This window comes from Equus quagga, chromosome 19, assembly GCF_021613505.1.
Source record: "Equus quagga isolate Etosha38 chromosome 19, UCLA_HA_Equagga_1.0, whole genome shotgun sequence".
In the NCBI taxonomy this organism is placed as follows: Eukaryota; Metazoa; Chordata; class Mammalia; order Perissodactyla; family Equidae; genus Equus; species Equus quagga.
The window spans coordinates 14,608,754-14,634,917 of NC_060285.1; the positions used below are offsets into that span (position 1 = coordinate 14,608,754).

The following is a 26,164-nucleotide window of genomic DNA, read 5'->3' on the forward strand; positions in this document are numbered from 1 at the left end:
TGAATTCTTTTGTAAGAAATAATATCAGGGGCCGGCCCCGTGGCCGAGTGGTTGAGTTCCCTCGTGCTCTGCTTTAGCGGCCCAGGGTTTCGCTGGTTCAGATCCTGGGCACGAAAGTGGCACCACTCATCAGGCCATGCTGAGGCAGCATCCCACATAGCACAACCAAAAGGACCTTAAAAAATATATATATATCAAATGTGTCTATTTTGTATGCAGATAGTTGAGTGTTGACTTACTTGTGTAGAGACATGCATTTATCGGTTTTCTCTTCTTATCAAATGCTACTTTGCTGAGAAAGCCTGTGAGATGACGGAGATGGTTATTGATTAGAGTGTTTGAAAATGTTCTTCTGGCTTTTGCTTTCATTAACATTGTGGTTTATCATTTTAAGGAGGTGTATAAGTTTGGCATTACAAGATGTCCCTTCTGGTCTGGGTCATTTCTTCTTAGCTGGTATTTGGCTCTTGTCAATGCCCCAAGGTGTGGGAGAGTGTCTGTGGGAAATTGTGAGCCCAATAGGTGTAGTTCACTCTGGTTGTGGATACTTAAGAGAAGTGACAGGTTAGCACAACTCTTGGACTGTTATTTTAATACCCCTCTTTCAGATGTCTTCCTTAAAACTGCATTATTTTTAAAATTCTTCTCTATAGTAGACAAAAACAATGAGAGAAATTTGGCAGTGAGATTTTTTTTCTTTGTTTCTTTTTTTTTTTAATTGCACTCTGGCTTCTGTGTTTAAGATTCCTGCTGCCTCTTCTCTATAACTCCTTATCCTGTGAAGGTGAGATACTACTTAGTGATTTTAAATCACGTGTTTTCATAAATCACAGGATATTCCAGTTGGTTTCTGTTTCCATTCATGGACAGAAGGGTAAATTCCTTGCTCACTCCAGCCTTTGCTTGCTTCCTTCTGGGAGCCTTTTAGCTCTGAGCTAATTGAAAAAAAGTCCTTAGCATATCATGGGGGAGACACTCTGACCCTCGGACTCTTTCTCTTGTCTAGGTCAAAACTTACTTTCCTTACAAGTCAATAATGAAATAATGACACTAATAAAGACATCATTTAGCAAAACTGTCGCAACTGAATGTGTTTCAGCTTTCTAATCCCTTCCTCATAGAATGCTTGGATCCGTCCTTTTATTACGGAAATAAAGAAACTGAAGCTTGACAGGATGCAGGGTTTGGTGCAGAGTTGAGACCAGAATGCACGTGTGTTGGCTTCCACGTGCATCTCTTTTTAAATTCCCCTATCATTTCTGCTTGTTTTTCTGATCCCATTGAACTCCTTGGGGGCAGTTATTTTTTTGTCATTACATCGCATTTTATTCATATTTTTATGCTCATATCCAGTATTCAGTGTGTATTTGTTCATCAGGCACTTACTGCATCCCTACTGGGTGTCGGGCAATGTACTGGGCTCTGGAAATAAGGAGATGAGCAGTGGAGGGAAGTGAGAGTTACCCCATCTCCTGAAAGGGTTGGAGAGGGCAGCCAGGAGGGCACCATGCAGGAGGTGGTCCTCATGCTCTGTCCCGCCCGATAGTAGAGGTGTGTGCGGTAGACGCCCACATTCCCCTTTGAGAATAAAGGATGTATTGCTCCAGCTGCTGGAATTGCTGCCTGCAGATGGCCCTCAGCTCCCTTTGGGGATGGCCTCAGGCCAAGAGAGTTAGGGTCCTGCGGCCACGCCCCGTTCCTGGGGCACCCCACATGGTGGAATGACTGATGAACGTGGACTCTTGCAGGATCTGCTGTAGCACTCCCTCGGGTGTCCAGTCCTGCTTTCTTCCCTTCCCTGTCACACCTGCTGCTCCAGGAGCTCTCTCTAAATTAACCTGCTGCGTGCTAACTTCATGTCAGTCTGCTTCCCGAGAGAAGCAACCTGCATCGTGCCTGCAGAGCTACCGGTCTCCCTTGGATGAATGTAACTCAGCAACATCACTGTAACAGGTGGCTGCTAATTGTAGCGGTGTAGCTAGGAAATCACATTTATTCCGTCCCAGCTAGGACCTGCCGTGGTGCTCGTGGGCTCCTGTAGCCAATAACAACCGCAGTACAATCGTGCTGCTAAGTCCCCCGGGTTCTGTGGAAGGCAAGGCTCCCTAGGCTCTGGCTGCTTCCAGGGCTGCCCAAGGATTGGGTTTGGGCTCTGAGATTCAAGGCACTTCCTTGGGCAGAGCCGAGCAGATGGGCCAAGGTCAGAGCAGGGGGCGTTTGAGGGCAAGGAGCTGAGTTAATGGGCTGCATTTCATTTGTTCATTCTTTGATTGGTTCATTTCTAGCATTTGGTAGGCCCCCACCGTGCAGAGGAATATATTAGATGCTGCTGTTATCTAAAACCGTCCAGAACACGGCGCCTGCCTTCAAGGTGCTCACAAACAATGCCGACTGCATTACATTTTTATCTGTCACCAGCAAAGGAGTGTAAGAACATCTGAGGTTTCCCCGTGCCCCCCCCCCCCCGCCCCCATCTTCCTGGAAAATACAGAGGTGAAAAGGAAATAAGTAAGCTCTACCCTTTTCCATATGGCACTCGTTTGTCTACTTTTTTTGGTGATTATTTTTTTCTAAACCGAAACAATTAGAAGCCAGGTCATGGAACAGACATAAAGCCCCTTCAGACAAACCCATAAATGCAGAACATTCTGATCCAAGAAGGAGAGTTCCCTTCTCCCTAAAGGCAATTGTAGTTGACATCTTTCACTGTAAACATTTTGAGTGACGTCGATGCAGTTTGGTTTTGTTTAGTTCTCTGGGGCTGCAGCAGCTCTTGTGTTCAGATCACATATGCACTTGAGTCAGCAGTGGTGCTATGAAACCCCCTTACCTACGTTCATTACGTGGAGAATCCAGTAAGATTAGACCCATCCTCCACCTCTGCAGTGGGCTGCTCTGTGCCTCTTGACGGTGTCCCCATGCTCCCTGAGCCTCCCTCCCCACATCAGCAGTCTGCACCTTATCGAGGCAGCTGCAACCCCTGGAGGATTTTCAGAGCCACTAGTTCTTAGCAGAAAGCCTCAGACGTGCCGTTGATGCCTAGAATTAGTAGTCACTCATTGGGTCATACATACTGAGCTTACTAGTTGCCAGAGTTTTCTGACTGTTGGGAATGTTGCAAGAATAAAAGAAACCCAAGTCCTATTCCTGTGAGGGTGTATTTGAGTTGGGGGAGACAGACAAGAAACAAACAAGTAAAATATATAGATTATTAGATGGTGATTAGTGCTCTGGAGGAAATGACAGGAAGGGTGCCTGTGTGTGTGTGCACGTGCACACGCTGTTTTAGTATTCAAATAGGTTAGTAATGGAGGGTCTTACAAGAAAGGTGACATTTAAGCCAAACACTGAAGAAATTGGGAGAACAAGTGTGCCAGGTGTCTAGGGGAAGAATGGAATGGTGTCCTAGGCATAAGGAACAGCAAGTGTGAGATTTCAGAAGTGGTGTGGCCTTGTTGTTTGAGGAACAGGATGGAATGCGAGCAGACGGTGCCCAGGAGAGGGTTGGGGGCTGCTGAGGGCAGGTCACTGAGGCCTCGTCTGTAGGGCACTGGGAGGATTTTCCCTCTCCCTTCACTGATAGGGGAAGCCATTGTCCAGCTTTGAGCAGGAGTGACAGGATCCGATTGATGATTTAACGGGGTCACCCTGGCAGCCCTTTTGAGAATAAGAGGAAGCAGGGAAACCACTTAGGAGACTGTTGCAGTCATCCAGCTGAGGCACGTGCTTGGCTCAGACCCAGATGGAGCAGTGGAGGTGAAAGGTGTGTTAGGGCTGCATTGTGAAGTTCCAGTCGTCAGGATGTTCTGTTGATGGGATGTGGGGAGTAAGAGATCAGAGGTGAGGATGACCCAAGGTGGCTGGAGGGCTGAGCTGGCCTTTGGAGAAGCCTGCAAGGAGAACAGGTGATGGCGAACATCAGGAGTGTGGTTTGGGACAGTTTAAAATTGAAATGCCTAATTGGACATCCACAAGGACACGGTGAGGGGGCGGCAGATCAGTAGTATTTGTAAAGCGAATGGAAAGTACCATTTCTTCTGTTCCCAGGCACTCAGCTAGAAGCTTTGCACATTCGAAAAGCAAAATAAAGTGGGCCCAAGAGAGGCTGAATACTTTTGGTGCTCAAAGAGCTATTGCATAGCAGAGCTGAGCCCCAGACCATTTGGCTTCAGACTTGTGCTCTTTCTGCTACCTCCTGCCTTCTCCCCAGGCTTCCTGATGGCGTGGGGCAGGGGACATCCACTGACCTGGGAGGCAGGGTCTGCCTCTTGGTTCAGGTGTTTCTGCTCATCATGAGTCACCCACGACCCCTTGAGTGCCATAGTTTTCCTGCACAAAAATTTGGAGATAACATCTGATGTTAGCAATTTGAGGAGGCCGTTGTGAAGGCATAAAGAATAAATGCACACCCATAATTTGAAGCTTTTAGAAGAAAGCCGTGCTGAATATTCGAGATAGTATTTTTATTCATAAGGACAAGTGCCTTCCCTTTAAAAAGCCCATATTGCCATAGTGTGAAGTTCTGATCCCAAAACTATGTTCTGACCAACTATGAAACACAGGTGGGCATGACCCTGCTCACCCTCATAGCCCCACAATGCGGGCAGGTGTGTCACACCACTGGATATGTTTTAAGAACCTAATGACTCACTGTGGACTAATTACAGCTAAGATTTTTAAGCACTTACTCTGTGCCAACCACACTGTTGAGCACTTTATGGGTGAACTCATTTAATCCTCACCACACTCCCATGAAGTAATTACTGTCAGTGTTCCTGTTTTAAAGATTTGGGAACCGATGCTTAGGGAGGCAAAGCTGCTCGCCCAGAGCCTCAGCTCTTAAACTATAGAACTGGGATTGGAACTCAGATAGTCCAACTCTAAATCCAATACCCTTTACCCTGCGCCCTACACCTTGTATAAGAGTTGTTAGGGGCTGGCCCCGTGGTGCGGTGGTTAAGTTTGCACATTCCACTCTGGTGGCCCGGGTTTGCCAGTTTGGATCCTGGGTGCGGACATGGCACCGCTTGGCAAGCCATGCTGTGATAGGCGTCCCACATAGAAAGTGGAGGAAGATGGGCTCGGATGTTAGCTCAGGGCCATTCTTCCTCAGCAAAAAAAAAAGAGGAGGATTGGCAGCAGATCTTAGCTCAATTAATCTTCCTCAAAAACAAAAGAAAAAAGAGGAGTTGTTGATGGGCTTAGAGTCTCTTTGGAGAGACGAAACTTGGATATATGAAAGAACTCCAAGCGATGATATAAACCGGTTTGGAGAGGACCGTCCCAACGTGATAAAGGCATTCAGAAAACAGAAGCATTAAGGCAAAATCAGAGGCATTGGAAAGTGTAGTTTTTCCAGGATTCGAGAAATAAAACCTGTCACCAGAATCCTGGCCCAGCTTGTGACTTCCCAGAACATCATCTTTAAAGTAGCTGTGAACCCCAAGAGCTCTCCCCACGCACTCATCGTGGTCCAGTAGAATAAGCCAGAATTGAGTCTCATTCAGTGACTCTGTGACCACGGGCAGGTTACCCCACTTCTCTGGGCCTACATGAACGAGGACGGTGCCAACAGCATCATTGTGAGAAGTGCACAAGATAACATGGATTATTCTCCCCATGTCCCATTTTCTCTAAGCACTCCCGCCCGAGGGTAAGGGATAATGGTGGACATCATTAAAGCGTGTCTGCTCCATTACCTCGCAGCTCTGTTCACAGAGCCGTTGGGGCTGGGGTGGCTATAAGCGTAAAATGTAGAAAAGCTGAATATGAAGAACATTGAAAGTGTTACTTTTGAAAAGATATGTGTAGAACTTTTGTGATTCTAATCACTTGCCTTGAAGGAGCTTTTAAACACTCTGACATTTCTTCAGGTGTTGTCTTTCTTATCTTGCCCTGGCTCCCCCTCTCCAAATGAAGCTTTACTTCCCTCCCCTGCAGCCCTATACTTTGGCTGGGATGAATGGAATCAAAGAAGGCCTTTCAACATGACCACATAACCTTGCATCCGTCAAGTTTGCCAGATGCTTGCCAGATGCACGTGGGCCCTCCGAGCCAGAGCTGTCCGCAGACAGGCTTCCACTCACCTCATCTGCTCCTGACAGTTCCTAAACTTGAGAGACTGTTTCACTGCAGGGAAGAAAAACAGAAGTCTTGAAAGATAGAAATAAAGCGCTGTACAATGACTTCTGCAGCCACTGTCTGTGTGGGGGATGTGCTGTCAGTACAGAAGATGCTGGAATTCTGCTGGGAAAGAGCGAGCTCGCCGGTGGTCCTTGTCCATCAATCATGCAGTCCCACTAAGAGGCGGGGGCATTTCTTTTTCATCTGCACCATGGTTTTCAACATTCTCCTGTGCTCGTCGTATTGTTAAGTTCCTTCCTGTCCACTAATTGTCATTTTGTTTTGTTTTTTTAACTTCTCATTCTTCGTTGATTTTCCACTTGGAAAATTGCGATGGCCTCCTACTTTCTTTCCTCTTCATACTCTCCTTCTTCACATCTGTTGTCCGCGCTGCTTCCATGCAGAATCCAGGAACTAGCGCTTTGATTCCCTCCTTAGACGAGGGGTTCTCACATTTGACGAGCTGAGATGCTCGCCGTTGGGGGAACATCAGGAATTGTGTTCCTGGAAAAATTGGGGAAGAGGTTTTGATTATTTTTCAGCTGAACTAGGGTTTGGATCCACCTTCTCTTACTATCTTAGAAAAATGTTTTAACCTCCCTGAGCATCTTTTTTGTTGTTGTTCTATGAAAATGAAGGAATGATACAGTAGTAACTCCCCCATCGGCTTCATTTTGACCGTGGAGTTGGGACATGGCTCTGCCTTGCACAGTACTTAATAAATGATAATTCTCTTCCTTTCCTTCTTGTTCTCCAAGCTGAAATCCTGAGGGTTAGAGAAACATAAGGCTGCCTGATCTCTCCCTCCCTGTCCTCCCTTCCTCCCTGTCCCCCGTCCTCCCTTCCTCCCTGTCCCCCGTCCTCCCTGCTCTCTCCTCCCCTGCCCCCTGCCTCCCTTGCCTTCCACATTTTCATCCAATCCCTCGTTCTTTCATTAATTAGTATCTTTTGAGTCCCTGGGGATAACAGAGTAACTGAGACAGACCCCATCCTGCCCTCACGTTGCTAATTTCTGTGCAGTGCTTTTATGTGCAGATACTGGGCTGTCCCATTCAGCCCTGTAAGTCTTTAAGAGTCTTGCCCACGATCCTCCAGTGAGTTAGTGGCAGAGCCTGGACCGAAGCCAGGCTGACCTCAGAGCCCACGCTCTTAACCGCTCCATTCTGGATCCAGCTGAATGCACAATTGCGTTGAAGTGCAGGAAGTGCCTGGAAAGGGAGAGTTCGGGGTGAGCTAGAAGCACGTTTTGTGGAAAGCAGTCCTGGCCGGGCGGTTGGGAGGGTCCAGAAGGCTTTTGAAGGGAAGAGGTCTGGGGAGAGTAGCTCCGTGCCCCCTCTTAGAGGGGCTGCCGTACGCAGAGGCCTGAGATCCAGAGAGAGGAGTGTACCAACAGACACTGAAAAAACATTAAATCTCCTCAAACAGACTGGGCGGGCTCCTGCCTTTGGTCCTTTGTTCTGATGTCACTCTGCCAGGCATGCTTGTCCCAGACCTCTCCCTGTCTTCCTGCTATAACCCCCTTCAAGTCTCGGCTCAAATCTCCGCTTCTCAGTGAGATTTTTCCCTGACTTCCCTTTAATCCTGTGACCTGAGACACCAGCCCATCCCGCTTCTCCTGCTCTTTTCATGTTTTCTAGAGCACCCATCAGAATTATAATTAGAATTACAAACTTCTAATCCAGTTTATAATTACTTATCAAGACGGCTGCTCCACCCCATCCAGTCGGCAGTGCAGACCCAGGTACCCCGGACCTGGCTGGCGTCCCCTGGTTATTGTGCGTCTTTCCTGCTAATATGGAAATACTAGAGGGCAGGGATCTTTGTCTGTCTTGTTCCCGATGTGTTCCCAGCACCTGGAGCAGTCTCTGGCAGATAGTAGATGCTTGTAAATAGTCGAATTAATGAACAAATCATATGATTCTAAGTGATGTGCAGGGTGGGAAATAAGGCAAGTGTGAAGGGTCTTTTAAATTTCAGCTTTGGGTTTTATCCTAAGGAAACTGAAAGACGGTTCAGTCTTTCAGGTCCAGAGAAGTATGCTCTGATTTTCAGATTTGAGCATTTCCCTGTGGCTGCAGTGTTGAGGATGCTCTGGAAGATGCTGCAGGAAGCGAGTACCTTGAAAGAAAGTTTTGGCAGCACGTAAGAGATTAATGACTGATCCTGTCCAAGCAAGATGTGATAGTGGCCTATAGCAGGGTATTGACCTTGGGGGGAAGCAAAGGACATGGACCAGCGATGAGCCAGGGAAGTAGAATGGATCACAGTGGGTGATGATCAGTTTTGGATGTGTGGAGACAGGATGAGCAGGTCTGGATCTTACAACAAAAACATGGGCTGGAGGTATCTTTAGGTGTTTCCTTTTTGGGATGAAAATAGAGCTTTCTGGTATTAAAATAGATGTTCTCACCAGGTTATTACAATTTCCTTTCCTGGACTTCCAGGTGTGTCCCAGTGTAGTATCCGGGGGTGCTCATCCCATGGCTCCTGGCCCTGGAGAGAGAGTGGCTGGGTTTGCTGTATCTAATAGAAGGCTCTCTGGGCAGTGGTGGGCTGTAATCAGCGAGTACAAAGGCCGAGTGAGGTGCAGTTGGCAAGATGTGCTTAGTGAGGGGGAAGAGCAGAAGGAAGGTTGAGCAGAATTCATCAGAGAGAGAATCACAGAGCTAGCCCTCATTGTGTCAGGAGGCCCTGACTGTGGGGCCCACGGCCAGTGAGTGATGTCACCACTGCATCGTCCAGCCAGCCATGTCCTGGTGTGTGTCTGCCCTGCCCTCGGGGTAGGGCACAACAGCCACACTGATACATCTCCAGGAGCCCCCTTCCTGGGCACATGGGACCTCTGTCAATTGTGTGGCTTTCCTAAGTGCACATGGGCTCAGGCTCTCTGATAAGTGATCTGGAAGACACTTTGAGGCTCCTAAGGAAGGAGAAGAAAGACACGTTTCTATAAGTGGCTGTGAATGTTTCTTCTCTCTCTTCCTTACCCAACTTAAGTGTCCACTCTTAGGGTGGTGGGACGGAGAAGTCCAGGGCCTTTCCTTTGGGTTGCTCCTCATCCTCTTACCATCTTTGTAAGCTCGGCGCTATTCAGATCTCTGAAGCTCTGTTTTCTACTGGCAAAATGGGGATAATAATGCTCCTCGGGTATGTTCCTTGCTGTGAGGGTGATGACAGATGAGGCACACAAAGGTCTTAGCACAGTGGCCGGCGCAGAGTGAGCATCAGCAGTATTTGGCTGCCGCTGTTACTAACATCCGAGTCATTTCAGCGTCATCACAATAAGCAGCTGTCTACATACCTAAAAGATTCAGGATGGATGAGGCCCTGGATATTAGAGGAGACAATGTTAGTCCTCCATGACTTAAGGAAATTTCCCCAAATATCCTCAGTCAAGGTGGAGGAGGGGGGCCCAGGAGGAGGGTCACGTAAGAATAAGAGGATTTTGTCCTAATTGGAAAGCGTTGGCAATGCATCTCAGTGGGGAGAGCACAGGCTGTGGAGGGTGACCGTCTCGGCACCTGGGTTTGAGGCCTGGCTCTGCCATGCAATTTACACTTCAATTTCTCAATCTCCATGGGAAGGCTACTTCGGAAGCAAAATATGTAATTCACCTAGTACTTTGCACATATTTGTTCTATTATCTCAGTTCTTCAATGTAGGATTTTTCACATTTTACCATTTCTGAAATTGAGATGTGACTTAGAAAAGCAACTTGACAGATGGTCTTTTTCTCCTGGAAAATGTTTTGATCTATCCTACAATCAGTGGCCTCTTAGAATCCAGAAGATGTGGTGTTATTATTTTATCAGTATTATTTCTCTAGCTTTTCCTTTTATCTTGGAGTGGTGGAGGAGAGAGGGAGCATAGGGAGGGCCCTTGACTGCTCAAGAGTGAGCTGAATTGGGAGGCTGGTTAGAATCAGTCAAAGAGAAGGAGTTTGGGGTCTTAGTAGGCCACTCCTCGGTTATCTTTTAATGTGTGACCACAGGGTGTTGGGACATTTGTGCTATTGCTATTTTTGGTAAATACTTCGCTTGTGTCTCACAGTAGGGAATGGTTGCCGTCTCCTGATGGGCCTCCCTTTGTGGAGACCCACTGCTTGTTTCCTGGAAGCAAATCTTTATATATGTTGTGGGCATGGAGAGAGGGGAAGTCGAGGGACATGGAGTCATGGAACAGAAACGTTTTGGATTTTTTGAAAATTTTAGGGAGAGAGATTGAAAAACTTAAGGATTAGACCTAAAACTACAGGAAGCTGCTCTGTCCAGATATCTTTTCTCATTCGCTCAGACAGTCAATAAATATTTATTGAGCAGGTACTTAGTACTAGACACAAGTTATGCTCTCTAATGCTCGGTCTATTAGAAATTCATGTGACTAACGCATCATTCTTTGAAAAGATCAGATAGTTCTGAGAACATGTTAGAGTTACCTGCCATTAATGTGAATTATTTAGCTAGATTGCTTGTCTAACATTTAGCTGATATCGGCATCCTTGAGTCAAGGAGATTTTGATTGTGGTGGTAGCTTCTGTGGATGCATAGAGGGGATAGGGTTGTGCTAGGTCATTCTTGGGGAAGTGAGGGTGGAGGAGCAGATTGAGACCAAGTAAAAGCATGAGGGACTTAGCGGGGCTGACAGTGAGAGACAGATAGTGAGAGGAGGCAAGAAGCAAATACTTGTTGAATGAATTTATGGAGAAAAAGACAAAGCCCATCTTTAGAATCATGAACTCAGAAAAGAAGCTGGTATTTTTTTTCTTGTTTGTTCTACAAGCGTCTTGGCCAAAGGGGCCTTATAGGAAGGTTAGCTCTACTCTTAGTCCATATACCAAATTGGATTAATAGGAGTGTGAGAGCCAAGCAGTAACCTGATGATCGTTTACAACTGTGTTCTATGAGCAGTATATGAATTGCAGAGTGGAAGGTGGCTTTCAGTATCAGAATTACCTGTAGAGTCTTTCCAAATTGCACAGGTCCAAGACCCACTTCCATCCCCCAACAACGGCCTGGACACCACCAGTGACTGGAGAATCATTGCTTCAATGCAGGGTTTCTCCATTTGGTGCTATGGACATTTGGGGCTGGATAATTCTTCACTGGAGGGGACTGCCCTGTGCACTGTAGGATGTTTCGCAGCATCCCTTGCCTCTACCCACCAGATGCCAGTAGCACTCCCTCCCCATCTGTGACAACCAAAAATATCTCCAGGCATTACCAGATGTCTCCTAGGGGGCAAAATCTTTCTCTGGTGAGAATCACATCCTTCGTGGCCCACCATTACTGATGAAAATGTGTTCCAAGCAGGGTCAGTGAGGTGGTGGTGGTGGCAGTTGTAAGTGGTTGATAATGACTGGCCGAAAGGAAAAAATGAAATCTGAACTTTCTACAGCTTGTTTATCAGTTCGTATCTTGGTGATCTGCTAACCATGTGCCCTTTGAATGACTTTCTGAATCCTCCCTCTGCTCAGGCTCCTATTGTGTGCTTCAGACTTCCTTGCCCTTCTTGTTTATACTCCACACTGGCCTCAAAGATGCTTGAACTGTGAATTTCCTCTTCTTCTAAGGCTACAGATAGTTAAACAGCCAGGAGTGAATTTCTTCTTTCAGAAGATAAATAGAAGCATTCATTCTCCTGTATCTGGAAGGGTACATGCTACCAAAGGGAACTGTGATTGAATTAACCGGACTCAAATGCATTCCTTTCCATAGAAAACCACGGATTCAGGTAGAACCCACTGGAGTTTATGATCTTCCCTCAAAATTACAAGAGGGACCAACTTACTGCACATCCACATACTCACAAAGAGAGGAAATTGGCATGTGTCGTTCTCTGACTATCACAAGAACACAAATTTTTTTTCTGCTAAATGCATGTACATAGATTATTAGCAGCATCCAATATATGACAAGGACGGACATGTCCTGTCAAGAAAGATAAATAGTCCTTCTCTGCGCGGTGCGCTGGGCTTGCCCATCTGGAAGAGTGCAGTGGGCATAGTTGTGTGTGCAGTTTTCTTATTGAGATGGATGGAGGGGCCGTTTAAGGGAACATTGTCAGCCAGCATAGGACCAGGTAGAATCACCAGCTTCCCCAGAAGCAAAGGGATTTTTTTTTTTCATTAACAACCATCTCCATTAGAAATGGATGGATCTCAGGGACAAAGAAAGTGTGACGATTTGGGGCTTCTCTTCTTTACTGCTAGGATGTCAAGAGACCCCAGGTCATGTCCTATGACGGCAAAAATTGATAAGACTAAAAAAGAAAAGATGCCCCAAATCCAGCCAATAATCCTTTTTTGATTTTTGAAATGATGTGATACCAGGATATAAACAAAGGAGGGAGCCCTGGAAGGGCTTTGGGAGGAAGGGGAAGGGAGGGTTGGTTGGCAGGGATGGAACTTACTTTTTTCTTTTTTTAAGTGAACTTTTCAATCTTGGAGCAGATTTCGATTTACATAAAAATTATGAAGACAGCACTGAGTTCCCATCTACCTTGTACCCAGTTTCCCTTATTATTAATATCTTACATTAGGATGGGACGTTTGGCGAGCAATTTGCCTTTATAAGATGGTTGGTGCAGTCCAGACTCTGAGCACAGGCTGGATGTTCTACACACATGAGCCCCTTTCATGCTCACAACAGTCCTGACAGACGCATAGTCTAATCCTCATTCCACAAGAGAGGAAACCAATGCTTAAAAAGGTTAAATAACATACCCATATTTTCTGACTAGTAAGTGGGAGTGCCAGGATCACAGCCTGTCTCTTTCATTTGTTGATTCATTCAATAGGTTTTTAAGTACCTCTTGTCAGTCTCTAAGTCAGTACTGAGTTGTGTGGATGGATAAGATGGTACTCCTACCTTCATGGAAATTACACTCTAATTGAGAATTTGGTAGGAAAAGCAAATATTAAGAAAAGAGTGTGGGGGGGCCAGCCTGGTGGTGCAGCAGTTGAGTTTGCACGTTCTGCTTTGGCAGCCCAGGGTTCACCAGTTTGGATCCTGGGTGTGGACTTATCACCGCTTATCAAGCCTGCTGTGGCAGGTGTCCCACCTGAATTAGAGGAAAATGGGCACAGATGTTATCTCAGGGTCAGTCTTCCTCAGCAAAAAGAGGAGGACTGGTGGCAGATGTTAGCTCAGGGCTAATGTTCCTCAAAATGAAAAGAAAGAAAGGAGTTTGGTAAAAGATAGGCAGGCATGTACCAAGCATGGTGGTACCACCATGGAGAGAGTAATTAACATTGGGGACTGGGAAAGACGTCCCCCACAAAGTAAGATAAATTGGTCTTGTGGGTTGGGTGGAGATCTCCACCTGGAAAAAAAAAGGATGGGATGTTCCAAGCAGGGAGCACAGATTGGACCAAAGTCACAAAGCCATGCATGAAACAGCATGGCATGTTACCTGAACTTCAGAGAGTTCCCTGTGGCTGCAATATTTTGTACAAAGGATTGTGTATGGGAGGATGGATTGGGAAGGTGATGGAAGATTGAAAAGTAGGCAGGAGCTGAATCCTGGAGGGTTTGGCGTGGCATGCCGCACCACGGAGTTTGGGCTTTTCCAGAAGACAGAATCCATTGACAGTGTCTAAGAGGACTGACCAGTCAGTCCTCCGTATAGAAAGGTGGTTGTGCTGCAGTGAGGGAATGGGTTGGATGGTGCAAAACCAAAACAGAGTCCAGTTAGGCAGCCATGTTAATCCAAGTAAGAAATGCTCCTTGTCTGAACTAAGGTGGAGGTAGGATACGGCAACATAGTCAAGTTCTGTTTAAAGATTAGAAATGGGTGTCCAGATAAGATATGGTATAAGAGAGAACAGATTTGTAGATGACCCTAGTTTTCTAGTTTAGCAGATTGGGTGGGGAATACAAGAGGAAGCTTAGTTTTAGGTGAGAAAATGAGTGCAGCTCTGCTGTCTCTGTGATTTTGTTGTGTGGTGGTTGATGTTTTAACTATAGCAGATGTTTCTCCATTTGTGCTCCACTCTGATAGAAGTTCTATTTTCCCTGCTCAGCATCCGTGTCCCCCTTCCACTACCATCAGTGGAATGTCTCTTTTTCTTTCGAAGACCATGCCTCTCCATGTCTTCATTGGACTTCAGTATGCCTAAGGGGTGGTGAGCCCATCCCTGGCTGCAGGGATAAAGACGTGACCCAGTCTGCCAGCAGGAGGACCACAGCCGTCTCCCTGGCTCTGGTGATCAGTTCAGGGTGGTTCTGTGCCCCAAGCTGTGTCAATCAGCACTAATGAGCATTAGGCCAAGCACTATTGCTGGAACTCCTGGGGAAGATTTTCCACCGCAGTTGCTAAACTATGAGGAGGTGAGACTGGAACCTCCATCAGGCATTTTGCCACTGTGTCAGAGGTCCCTGAGACCACCCCTAGATTCAGTGCTTTACTAGGAGGACTCAGGACTCAGCAGAGAGAGTCCACCTCGTGGCTGTGACTTATTACAGCGAAAGGACCTAGAGCAAAATCAGCAGAGACTAAAGGCTTATGGGGTGGAGTCCAGAGGTAACCAGGCTCCGGCTTCCAGAGTCCTCTTCCACTGGAGTCACACGGACACACTTATTTCTTCTAGCAATGAGTTGTGGCCACATGTGTGAAAAGCTATCCACCTGGGAAACTCGTTAGAAACTCAGCACCCAGGAGTTTTCCTGGGGGCTGGTCCCGTGGGCACCCTCCACCTGGTGCATACCAAAACTCCAGCCTCCCGGAAGGAAAGCAAGTGTCCTTCATAAACTATAATGTTTGCACAAACAGTTTAGACACAGTGGGCCTTTCTTACCAGGGAACAGTGGGAGCCTTCCTGGAACCCAAGTTCACACATGCCAGGCCCACTTTGCAAGCCGGCCTTTCTAAGGACGGCAGCCTCAGGCCGGCTGTTACCTCTTCTCTGCACAGCCACTTTGTCTGAGACTGAGGCAGATCTGAAAGCCTGAGAAGAGAGACAGATTCCAGATTCTATTGTATTGCAGTCCTTAGTTCTAGCCAGGCCTGAAGCCAAATTTCCCCTTTTTTTATTTCTTAAGTCAGTTTAAATTTCTGTCACTTGCAGCTTTAAGCAGCACGCTCGCTAATAGAACTCATTCTAAATAAGGCATTCTCTTTGACTCCTTGGTGACCAGGACTGGCCCGTAATAGAAAACTGTAAATTTTGGGTGCTTGAACAAATTTTTTGTAGCATTTTAGAGGATTATTCTGTCTAGGTGAAAAAGGTAGATTTTAGAGTCTCTTTATCCACGAGTGTGACCTAAATTAAAAGTTCGGCCTAGCTGAATATCTCCTTGATCTTCCCTTTGACAAATCACTTTGCCTGAGAAATTGCCCTCTGTCAGGGTAGGTAGTGCCTCCAGCTTGAGCTCTGTCCTGTGCTTTCTTCCTTGTTTGGCCTAATTAACTGTGTCATCATTCAAGCAGATTAGATGTGTGCCTTCCTGGGACATCAATTAAAAAATAAATCGATGTTTGTCAAAGTGGAAAGGTGACATGTGGAAAGGTAAAATTTCTTCCCAGTCTTGTACAGGAGCAGCCGGAAACAAAGAACGTTTCATGGTGACCTCACTGGCGGGAACACGTGTAGAAAGTATGGACTGGAAGGATCTTAGAGATCGTGAACTAGTTCAGTGCTTTTTGTTGCAAAGGTAAAGAAAGGTCCAGAAGGTCTTTAGTTTGTGTGATGCAGTTGTCAGAGGGCTTAACCTGGAAGGAAGTCTCTGTTTCATCATTACTACCCTTAGGCAAGTCACTCTATCTTTCTGATCCAATGATATCTGTTCAATAAGTATGTGTTGAATGACTGGTGAAGGAGTGAATGCATCTGGAGAAATAAATGGATTTGATTGGTGATCTCAAGGTTCCTTTCAGTTGTGTGAATCGTATACAGATCCACACTGTCAGAGGCAGAGCCAGAACCATGTAAAGGAGGAGTCCCTTTGGTGTTTCTCTTGCCTCACACCCTGCATCTATCTGCCAGTAAGTCCTGCTGCTCTGCCGTCAACGTGTATCCCAGTCAAGCCTAGTAGATGCTCAAAAATTAGTGATTGAAGAAACAAAATGAGATCTTCAGCCTCTCTGGCTCTGGATTCTACAAGACTTTTTTCCCCTTTCTGCTCCTATGAAGTAGCAAATCACAGATGCCCTGGGGTCACCAAGGGGACTTGAAGGACTGAGGTTATCTCCAGGCGTGAAACACGGTCTAGGGCAGGAATGGAGACACAGTGAAGGAGAGTGAGGAAGTCGGCCCCAACACGGGGTTCCTCTGACAGTTTAGATCTCCTAATAGTGAAGGATAACCCACTGGCTCAGCCCAGCGAGAATCTCAAAACATCACATTTGGCTTCCAGATCTGTGCTGGATTCTAGCCTCCGTCCCTAGAGAGAGGCCTGGAAGCAGTTGCACTGGGAGGCGGGCTTTTGTATACCTCCTGATGCTTTTCATAGCAGCACACAGCAGGTATCCATCAACCAATGTTTGTTTCTCTGACTTAGTGTTTTAGAGATGCATTGATAGCCTGTGACATGGGCTCTCAATTTCTTTTTTAATTTTGAGGAAGAAAATATGTTTTCTTTATGGAACTGTAAGAAGAGGATTCCAGACAAGACAGAGGACAGGCAGCATAAAGATGCCCTCTGCGCATTATGGTCCTAGGAAAAGAGCTTCGTCTCCAGAGGCAAAAAGAAGAATTTACGAGACCCTTTCAAGAGCAGACTGGTCTGTCTTGGGCATCATTAAGGTTCACTAGACTGGTCCACTTTGTGTGTGTGTGTCATAAATAAAACAATGTGTGTCCGTATCAGCACGAAAAAAATGAAACTCCTCCTCTATTTCTGCTACCTAGAGTTGAATGTTGTTAACATTTTAGTGTATTTCCTTTCAGACATTTTTCTGTGCATATAAAATGGCTTATTTTTTTATAAAATTAGGATCATATTATAATACTGTTTGCATGCTAATTTTTTTTCTTTTTAACTATGTTTCATTTTACATATTACATTTTCCCTTGTTAAGCACTGTGTCCTTTTTTCTGCTTTCTGGTATTCTGTGGTATGGCTGTATTATTATTTGTCTTTTCAGGCCTTCTGTTTTGGATTCTTGGGCTGTTTCCAGCTGTTTTTGGTATTCTAAAGAATAGCGAAACGGTAGCCCTCTCTTTTGAACATTGTAAGGCTGTGGCCCTGAGGCTGCTCACATACAGATGTCTATAGATGCTCTGAGCTCAACAGTGCCACGTCATGCCTGCAAAAAGGGTCAGATAGCCCTCTGCTCAAGTCCCAGCTCTGACTGTGTGATCTTGGATAAGCCACTTAACCTCTCTGTGCTGTACATCCCTCAAGGGAGACTAGGCACCTTCTCTGCCAGTTCACACAGGCTCACCTAAGGACTGCACCACATCATCTACCTCTCTGTTCCCTTCGCTTCTCCCAAAGGCAATTTGTCTTCAACACTGGCTTCAAGTTAGAATTGTCTGGGGAGCCCTTTAAGAAGAATGATGCCCAGGCCTCCCCTGTACCAACCAAGTCAGACTCTCTGGTCTGGGCACCGGACATCCATATCTGTACAAGCTCCTTGTATAATGCTAACCTGCAGCCGGGGTTGAGACTCACTCCCCCAAAGTGATTGTCCTGGAATCTGCTGGCGACTGCAGCAAAACGACGATGTGTCTTGGCTGTTTTGTCACGGGAACGATGGGGCAGCGAAGTATTTGGGAGAAGTGTTTGGAGACAGGATGAAAATCCTGGCACTTGTGCCTCCCAGGGAAAAGTGCCAACCTGTATATTTTGTGTCAAGAGCTCAAACAGTGATCAAAATCCAATCCGACATCATAAATGCCAGGAAAGGTCAGGACTGGGCTGCTCGCGGAATCCAGCACACACAGCCGAGCTGGGGTTGGCACTTGGGCAGCTGCGAACTTTTAGCTGGCACACAGCATGGGGGGACTTGGCAACAAGGCCCAGGCACATGGCGCCCCAGCCACAGAATGGAGATTTACGTGGCTCTGTTGCTCTTGCCGAAGGAGGAGAGATGCCGTTTTCTCAGCGGTCGTCCTCCTTGACTCATTAGTGTAGTTGACATGTGGTTATTTTTTAACTTCTCTGCAAATGTTCATAGAAAGAGAAGGGGAGTGGAAGGCAGGAGGTGTGCGTGTTTACTGAGTTTGTTATTTTGTGTAGGTCTTCCCAGGACTAAAGGGATGTCCCCCTCCCGCCAGGCCCACTGCCCGTACGCCAGCTGAGGGCCCTGAGGTCACATGGCCAGCAAGTGGCAGAGATGGGAATTTTATCCCAGGTCAGCACTTCCAAGCCTGTATTCTTTCCTCAGAACTACACATCTTTAGAGTTCCAGGGATTTAGTTAGACTTTTTCAGGATAGTCAGATCTTGACTGTGACAATGAGAAGGAAATCCTCTGGTAGGCTATTTAAAGGAACTTTCCACATAAATGTGTCAGGCCAGCTTGGGTAATAGAAGGAAGTATAATTGAGCAGGTCTATACCCACCTTGAGCTCACGTGGAAACCCCATTGGCTCCTTTAATAAAAGACTGCCCCAATCCTCAGGGATGCAGTGGAGTGAGTGTGAAGTGCGTGTGCCTGTGGGCTTGGGCTGTTTACCTGCCAGGCCTCTTATTAAAACGGTTGGCAGGTGTCCATTGCTCCCTTGCTTGCTATTTATATCTAAGTGTAAACAGAGGACCATGAGTACTTTTCTTACTTTTTGGCTGTACCCTACAGTAAGAAATACATTTTACATCACAATGCAAAGAATATATGCATGTATGTGCATGTGTGCAGATCTGTGCATATGTATATACACATGTGTGTGTATATATGTACAGACATGTTACGTAGCTGTGCAACTAAACCAATATTTTCGTGAAACAGTTCTTAACCATACTATGTTCAATGAACTTTTATATTTCCCTTCCAATTTAGTTGATGTATTTTAATTTTTAAAAGGCTCATCAAACCCACTAAATTATTTTCACAACGCCCTAATGTGTTGCAAACCCTAGTTTCAAAAACATTGGACTGGAATTTCTCTTAAGATGCCTTTTAACTCTATTAAGCATTCTGAAATTTGCCAAAGCTGCCAGTAATCAGAGAGGAGACCATAAACTCATTTTCTAGAGTCCATGTGCTGGAAGGGGCCATAGGGATCGCCATTGAGGTTGCTTCCCTCTCGTCTGGCAGACCTCCGCTTAAGTGAGTTGATGTGCGTGGTGGTGTCGAGCACAGTGGCTGGCACGTAGTAGGACACTCCATGTATCTCGCTTTTCTTTCTTCCCAGGCAGATGTTGTGTTTCTTTCATCTCTGTATTCCTAGCAGCTGGTCTAATGCTCAGCATTGGGCACAGTAAATTGATGGGGAAAAAAATGTGGCTCAATTCTCTTTTTTTATTAAGCTTTGGGGAAGATTGTACAATCTGCCTTGGTAATGCAATTCATTTATTTTTTAACTAGCTTCAATTCGGGAACATTTATTGAGCGCCTACTGTACACCAGGTAATGTTGGACATGGAAGATCCTAAATGATGCACCAGAAAGGGAGGGATTCTTGTTTCTAAGGAATTCCTGTATAAATGGAGAAGGGAAGAGAAGAAGCAGAAACAGCTGCCAAGTTATGTGGTCACTGCCCGTGCAGACAATCTACCAAAGTGCTGTGGAGGCACTGAAGATGGAGAACAAGTTCTCCTCAGGAGTGGCAGGAAAAGGATACAGAGGGGGAGCACTTGAGCTGGGTTTTGAGGGTTAAGTAGGAGTTTGTGAGGGGGCTAACTAGAATGGAATTCCAGGTAAAAGGAACACCTTGGAAAAGGCATGGAGGAATGTCCTGCAGGGTAGATTTGGGGCACAGTGATGGTGGATGTGGCTCAAGCTCAGGGTTTATGGGGGAGCAGGCAAGCAGGGTTGTTAAATACTTGGCCGCAGACTCAGGTCTGAGTCCAGGCCCTCCTCTTTCTACCTGTTGGAGGCTGAATCATACCCCCCCGCCAAAGATGTCCTCATCCTAATGCCTGAGACCTGGGAAGGTTAACCTGTATGGCCTAAGGGACTTGCAGATGAGATTAAGTGAAGGATCTTGAGATGGAGAGATTGTCCCGGACCATATGGGTGAGCTCTGTACGTAATGAGTGTCTGTGAGATAATTAAAATATATATATAGATCTTTGTCCCCATTTCCTGACACAGAGCTCCTAAACTTCTTGGAATTTCCTGGGTAATAGGAATATCTTTTATTCTAATGAGGCCACTCTCAGTGGACCCCTGGATAGCTTTAGGATGGGGCTGGCTGCCAGAAAGACCAAGGCATGATTAGAAGGTTGGAACCTTCAGCCCCACCCTACCCTCACCTCCAAGAAGGAGAGAGGGGCTGGAGATTGAGCTAATCACCAAAGGCCAGTGACTTAATCAATCCTACATAATGGACCCTCCATAAAACCGTCTAGACGAGGGGATTCAGTGAGCTTCTGGGTTGGTAAACACATGGAGGTGCTGGAAGGGTGGTGCGCTCAGAGAAGGCATGGACATTCGATGCCCCTCCCCACGTGCCTTGCCCTATGCATCTCTTCCATTTGGCTGTTCGTGAGCTGAACCTTTTGTAATAAACCATCGAGCGTAAGTAAAGCGCTTTCCTGAGTTCTATAAGTCATTCTAGTGGATCATCAAACCTGAAGAGTCAGGGTTGTGCGAACCCCTGACTTTGTAGCCAAGTTGGACAGAAGTGTGGGTCACCTGGGGACCCAGTACTTGCAACTGGTGTCTGAAGTGAGGGCAGTCGTGTGGGACTGAGCGCTTAAACCTGTGGAGTCTGCTAACTCTGGGTAGTTCGTGTCAGAATTGAATTGGATTGTCAGACACCCCGTTGGTGTTTGGAGATCATAGAATTGGCTCGTGTGAGGAAAAAACCTACATGTTTGATGTAGGTTGTGTCATGAATACAAACAGTTGAGTGTGTCCTTCTAGAAGGGAAACAGCAGGAGATCTGACTGCAGAGAAAAGTGATGTGATGATGGAAGCAGAGATTGGAGTGATGCTCTCCGAAGATGGACAAAGTGGCCTCGTGCCAAGGGATGCAGGCAGCCACCAGAAGCTGAAAAGGGCAAGGAGTTGCATTCTCCCCTGGGAGCCTCCAGAAGCATGCAGCCCTGCCACACCTTGACTCTAGCCTAGTGAGGTTTCATACTTACCCCCAGAACTGTAAGGTGATCAGTTGGTGTGGTTTTCAGCCACTGAGATGGTGGCAATTTGTTACAGCAATTCGGAAATTAATACAATACCTAAATGGCCTTTGGAATGTACTTGTTTAAGCCTCACATGTAAAAATGGGGGTTAATGGGAATAATTTTCCCTGAAGTAGCAACCTCACTGGGTTACAGTGAGGATCATGTACATAGACTTTAACGTGGCGCTTAACCAACTACCTGGCACGTGGCCAAATTTATCTTTGGACATAGATGAAGATAAGAGAGGTAATCACAGGTGGGATTTACGTCTTATTGAAAGTGCCGTTGACTTGTCTTTGTTTCTGGCTAAGCGATAAGCGCTGAAGAGGAAGAACCCCATCTCTTTGATTTATTCTCTCTCCCCAGTGCAGAGCACGGGCCCCAGCATGGTTAGCATTCCATAATGAATTGATAAATGATTGAAAACCCAAATGCCTGCTCTGTTGTATTTAAAAGTTCTCCATCCGAGAAGGGAAGTGAACAGCACAGAAGGTGTTTATAGAGGGAGAGATTACAGACAGGGAGACTGGGGTGGCTGGCACGACAAGGCAGGTGAGAGATGATTTTTCATATCTGGTTAAAACCCCTCATGTTGTACTTTGATGCTCACGCCCTTTAATTGTGTTCTCAGAGCAAGAGAACAGCTGCAAAGTGTCCTCGAATGGTCTCTTCTCAACCATTAGTTTGTTCTTCAGCCTTCTCTTTCCAAGCAAAATGACCCAAATTATTTTCGCTTTCCCTTGTTCAGAGTGCAGTATTGTAATGCCTTGCAGATGTTGCCGGCAATGGCCCAGAGGACAAATTTGGCTCGCACGTGTGTTTTAAGTGACCCACACGTACATTTTTTTTTTAAATGTGAATTATAAAACAGAGCAGATTGGACACATGAGCTTGTTTCCATGCCTTCCCAAAGTCCACTAAAATAGAAAGGAATAAAAAAAAAGACATAAGTTCGCAAGGACAAAGATAATGGGAGATGAGAACAGCAGACAAGGGATGTCAGTTAAGTTTGGGGAGCTGGGATGCAGATGGTGGAGCTGGGACTGGCATCACAGAGCATGATCCGCTTGGGCAATGAGACAGCAAATGAGCTGCTTGACTCTGCTCACCTCAGATGAGGCTCAGCCATGAGGCTCCAGGGCACCCCCACATGCAGTTTGGAATGGGTCTGAGTGTGAAACAATTGCTCCCTGGTCTATGTAAGAAACAGTTGGAAGCCTAACCCTTCCTTCAGCCCGTGCAGCCAGGCAGATATTCCTCCCCGAGCCCCACACAGAGCTAGAGCTTTTCTCTGGGGACACAGTGAACCTATGTGGCTCTGGACATAGCTCATCATGCACAGATGGGATTGGGGCAAAGCATTGGAGTGAGAATAGGGAGGTGGCCTGAACGTCTGTGACCTAAAAGGGAAGACCCTTCAGCCTCCTCCTCTGCTCAGAGCTCAGAAGAGTTGAGGCCAGCTTCAAATCCGCCAGACAAGAAACTGTATGTCTCTGGGGAAACAGCCTGGCCCACGAGTCTGGTAGTGACATTTGGGATGCACCACTGTGCTCACATAAGGTAATTTCAGCTTCAAAGCTACCCTTGTGGACTCTGATCTGAGATACCAGGGCTGGGTCTCTGCTAACATTTCAGTATAGTTGTGTGCCACAAAACAATGTTTCGGTCAGTGACAGACCACATATATGACAGTGGTCCCATAAGATTGGCACCATATAACCTAGATGTGTAGTGGCTACCCCATCTACGTTTGTGGAACCCTCTGTGATGTTTTCATGGCGGAATCACCTAATGACTCTTCTCAGAACGTATCCCCATCATTAAGTGATGCATGACTGTGTTGCCAGTGGCTCTTGTGGGGTTCTGAAAATAGGGGCACTAAAGGGAAACTGAGGTTGGAGGTAAGAAAGGACTTGCTCCTGCTTTTCTGCTTTCTGTTTCTGGCAAAACCATCCCACAGGGTTTCCTCACCTAGTGTACGGTTCATTCCAGTTTCAGTCCATCCCCTTTCCATGCCCACATTGTGATGCCCCCTTCTCAGAGGCCCACGTCCCAAGTCTGGGCCCCCGCCACCCTTCCAAGCGCCTAAAGTCTAGTCATCCTAATCCCTTCGCTTTGTTGTCCCAGCCCTAGGAATGGCGGTCGTCATTTACAGGTGCTGTTTACGTGATCTCTCAGTATTCCCTTCTGGCATTTATAGTCCCCCTTACCCAGCCAGCCCTTTATTAAGGTCCCTCTGCGTGGGGTCCCTCTGTGTTGGCACCCTGATGGATGGACTCGGGAAAAGGCCATGACTTGCTTCATCACCCTTTAGTGAAGGCCAACAGCCAAGAAGCCCACCCGTGTGAGGTATTGGTCAAAGGGTACAAATTTCCGGTTGTAAGATTATCAAGTTTGGGGATCTAATGTACAGCATGGTGATTGTAGCTAATAATACTGTATCATATACTTGAATGTTGCTGAGACAGTAGATCTTAAATGTTCTCACCACAAAAGAGAAATAGTAACTATGTGATGAGATGGAAGTGATAGCTAACACTTTGATGGTAAACATTTTGCAGTTTATGAATGTATCCAGTCAACACATTGTACACCTTAAACTTACACAATGTTTTGTGTCAATTAGATTTCAATAAAGCTGGAAAAAAAGTTAAGTCCGTCCACAAACTCAAAGCTGTCAGGCTATTTTTAGTGCCTTGCTTGTATGTGAAGAGTCAGTGGGCACTGAGGAAAAACTCATGTAAAAGTCAGAGGTCAGTCTTGAAACTGAAAAGGACAAATTAAAATTGAAAAAAGGAATGGGTACGAAGCAGGGATGAGGCAGAGAGGAGCAGAAAACTTTAAAAAGCTGAAATTAATGTCCTCAGAGAGTGAAAACAGCTATTTCACTCATAAAACGTGAACAGGATCCCACAATTAAAAAAAAAAGGAACATTCACAAAGTAAGGAAGAACTCTTGGAAATTAAAGATATGAGAGCTGACAGTAAAAAAAGCTCAAAAGTTAGAAGACAAGGTGGAGAGTTCTCCTTAAAATAATACCAAAAGACAAAGATCTAGAAAGTAGAAGATGGGACTTAGAGGATTAACTGGGGTTTCCCACATCCAATTAATAGATGAGGAAGTCTTTTTTTTTTTTTTTTAAAGCACGCCTTTCTAGATTGCATGGGCTCATCAAATGCTCGGCACAACGAATAATTAAAAAACACCGAAGCATATCCTTGGATGGGAGATTCTGACCTTGGCACTTAACCAACTTTTGGTCTTAAGAAAGTTACTAAATAATTCTGGGCTTCTGTTTTCTTGCAAATAAAATGGGGATGACAATACTTAGTCCCTCATAAAATTGTCAGCTTACATCATATAATGCACACAAACGTCTAACTTAGTTCTTGGCACAGTAATACATAAATATTTTATTACTAACAATAATACATAGTAGCATAATTCAGGAGATTCTTAAGCTTCCTATCACTGCTTAACAGGGAGCCTCACCATCTAGGTCCTTTGAAAGGGCTTTAGATTCATGAGAAAGAAGCACAATCCTTTAGTGAACACCAAGTGCCAGGCCCCTGGCTAACTTTTCTCCACTTTACATTATCCCACTTATTGCTGGTAAAAATCCGCAAAGTCTGGGTGCTTTGCATCCATTGTATTAGGAAACTGAGGCTCAGAGCGCTGCCTGATTTCAAAGCTCCTGTGGCCTCTTCGCCTCTGAGAAGGGGATTTGCATGCCGACAGAGGCAGCCTGCCGCAAAGTTTCCAAGGGCCCATATGGGCAGACAGCCTCTCCATTGTCTAGCTGATTTAAAAACAGGAAGGTGTTCCGAGTAGAACTCGGCTGGTATGAATAGTCCCAAGTGAGGACTCGTTCTTTCAGGCATGGACAGGGCCACCCGGCAGCTGACAACGTTAATAAAATTGTCAGGCAGCTATTAGAATAGCTTAAAATTATCCAGGTTTTTATAGGTACCTAAAGAGGCTGAACAACTCTTGTCTTTGCTCATAAAATGAACATCTGTTAGCTCCTGAAAGACTGGTACCCATGCCTAGTGGCTGGACCTCAGTACCTCACTCCTCTCAGGATGCTCAATGATGTATTGGATTCTTGCCCCTTCTCTCACATGGTCCCTATATCGGCTTGATGTTTCTTTTTTCTAAATATTTTTACTTTTTTTTCATTACCTCCACTGAAAACCCTTGAAATCAAGCATGTGGATCCAATAAGTACATCGTGAGCTCTAATCTGTCACATATCTTGCCCTGTATTGGCCCTTCAGTATTCTAGTTCATACTCTGAGGCCGTTTCTAGTGAATTAATAACTGGACATGATCTAGCAGCTGTTTTCCAGCCAGTTGTCCCTAACACTGTGCTTGGCACTCACAGAAGAATGGACACATACTTATTGAGAGTATAAGGGCAAAGGGTCTTAGGACTAAATTCTCTCTTTCATTCTGATAAATCAGCACAGTCTGAATGTCGTGTCTTAGAAATAGCAGAAGGACTCGAGATGCCTAGAAGTTAGCAGCTATTAATAATGATGATGACAATCATTTGCAGACAAAAACTAGGCCACCTATTAGCTGTCAACTCTTGAGTCAATGACCTTCAGCCTCCCTTAGCTTCAGTTTTTATATCTGTAAATTGGGGATGAAAAATCTCTGCCTTAGTGTGTTGGTGCCTGGGTTCTTTGAGTTAATCCATGTGAAATACACAGGTCGGCACCTGGCAGAAGAGTAGGGGCTCAGTAAATGGGTGTTCCCTACTCTCCTGGTTTTTAGAACTTGTATATCTTTGCTTTCACCTGTTACAT

At 45.8% G+C, this 26,164-nt stretch overlaps 1 protein-coding gene across 10 annotated transcripts in view; it reads left to right on the forward strand.

The window, feature by feature from the left end:
• The window catches only part of LARGE1 (LARGE xylosyl- and glucuronyltransferase 1), a 534,909-nt gene that overhangs the window by 303,415 nt on the left and 205,330 nt on the right, over positions 1–26,164 (forward strand). The window lies entirely within an intron of this gene.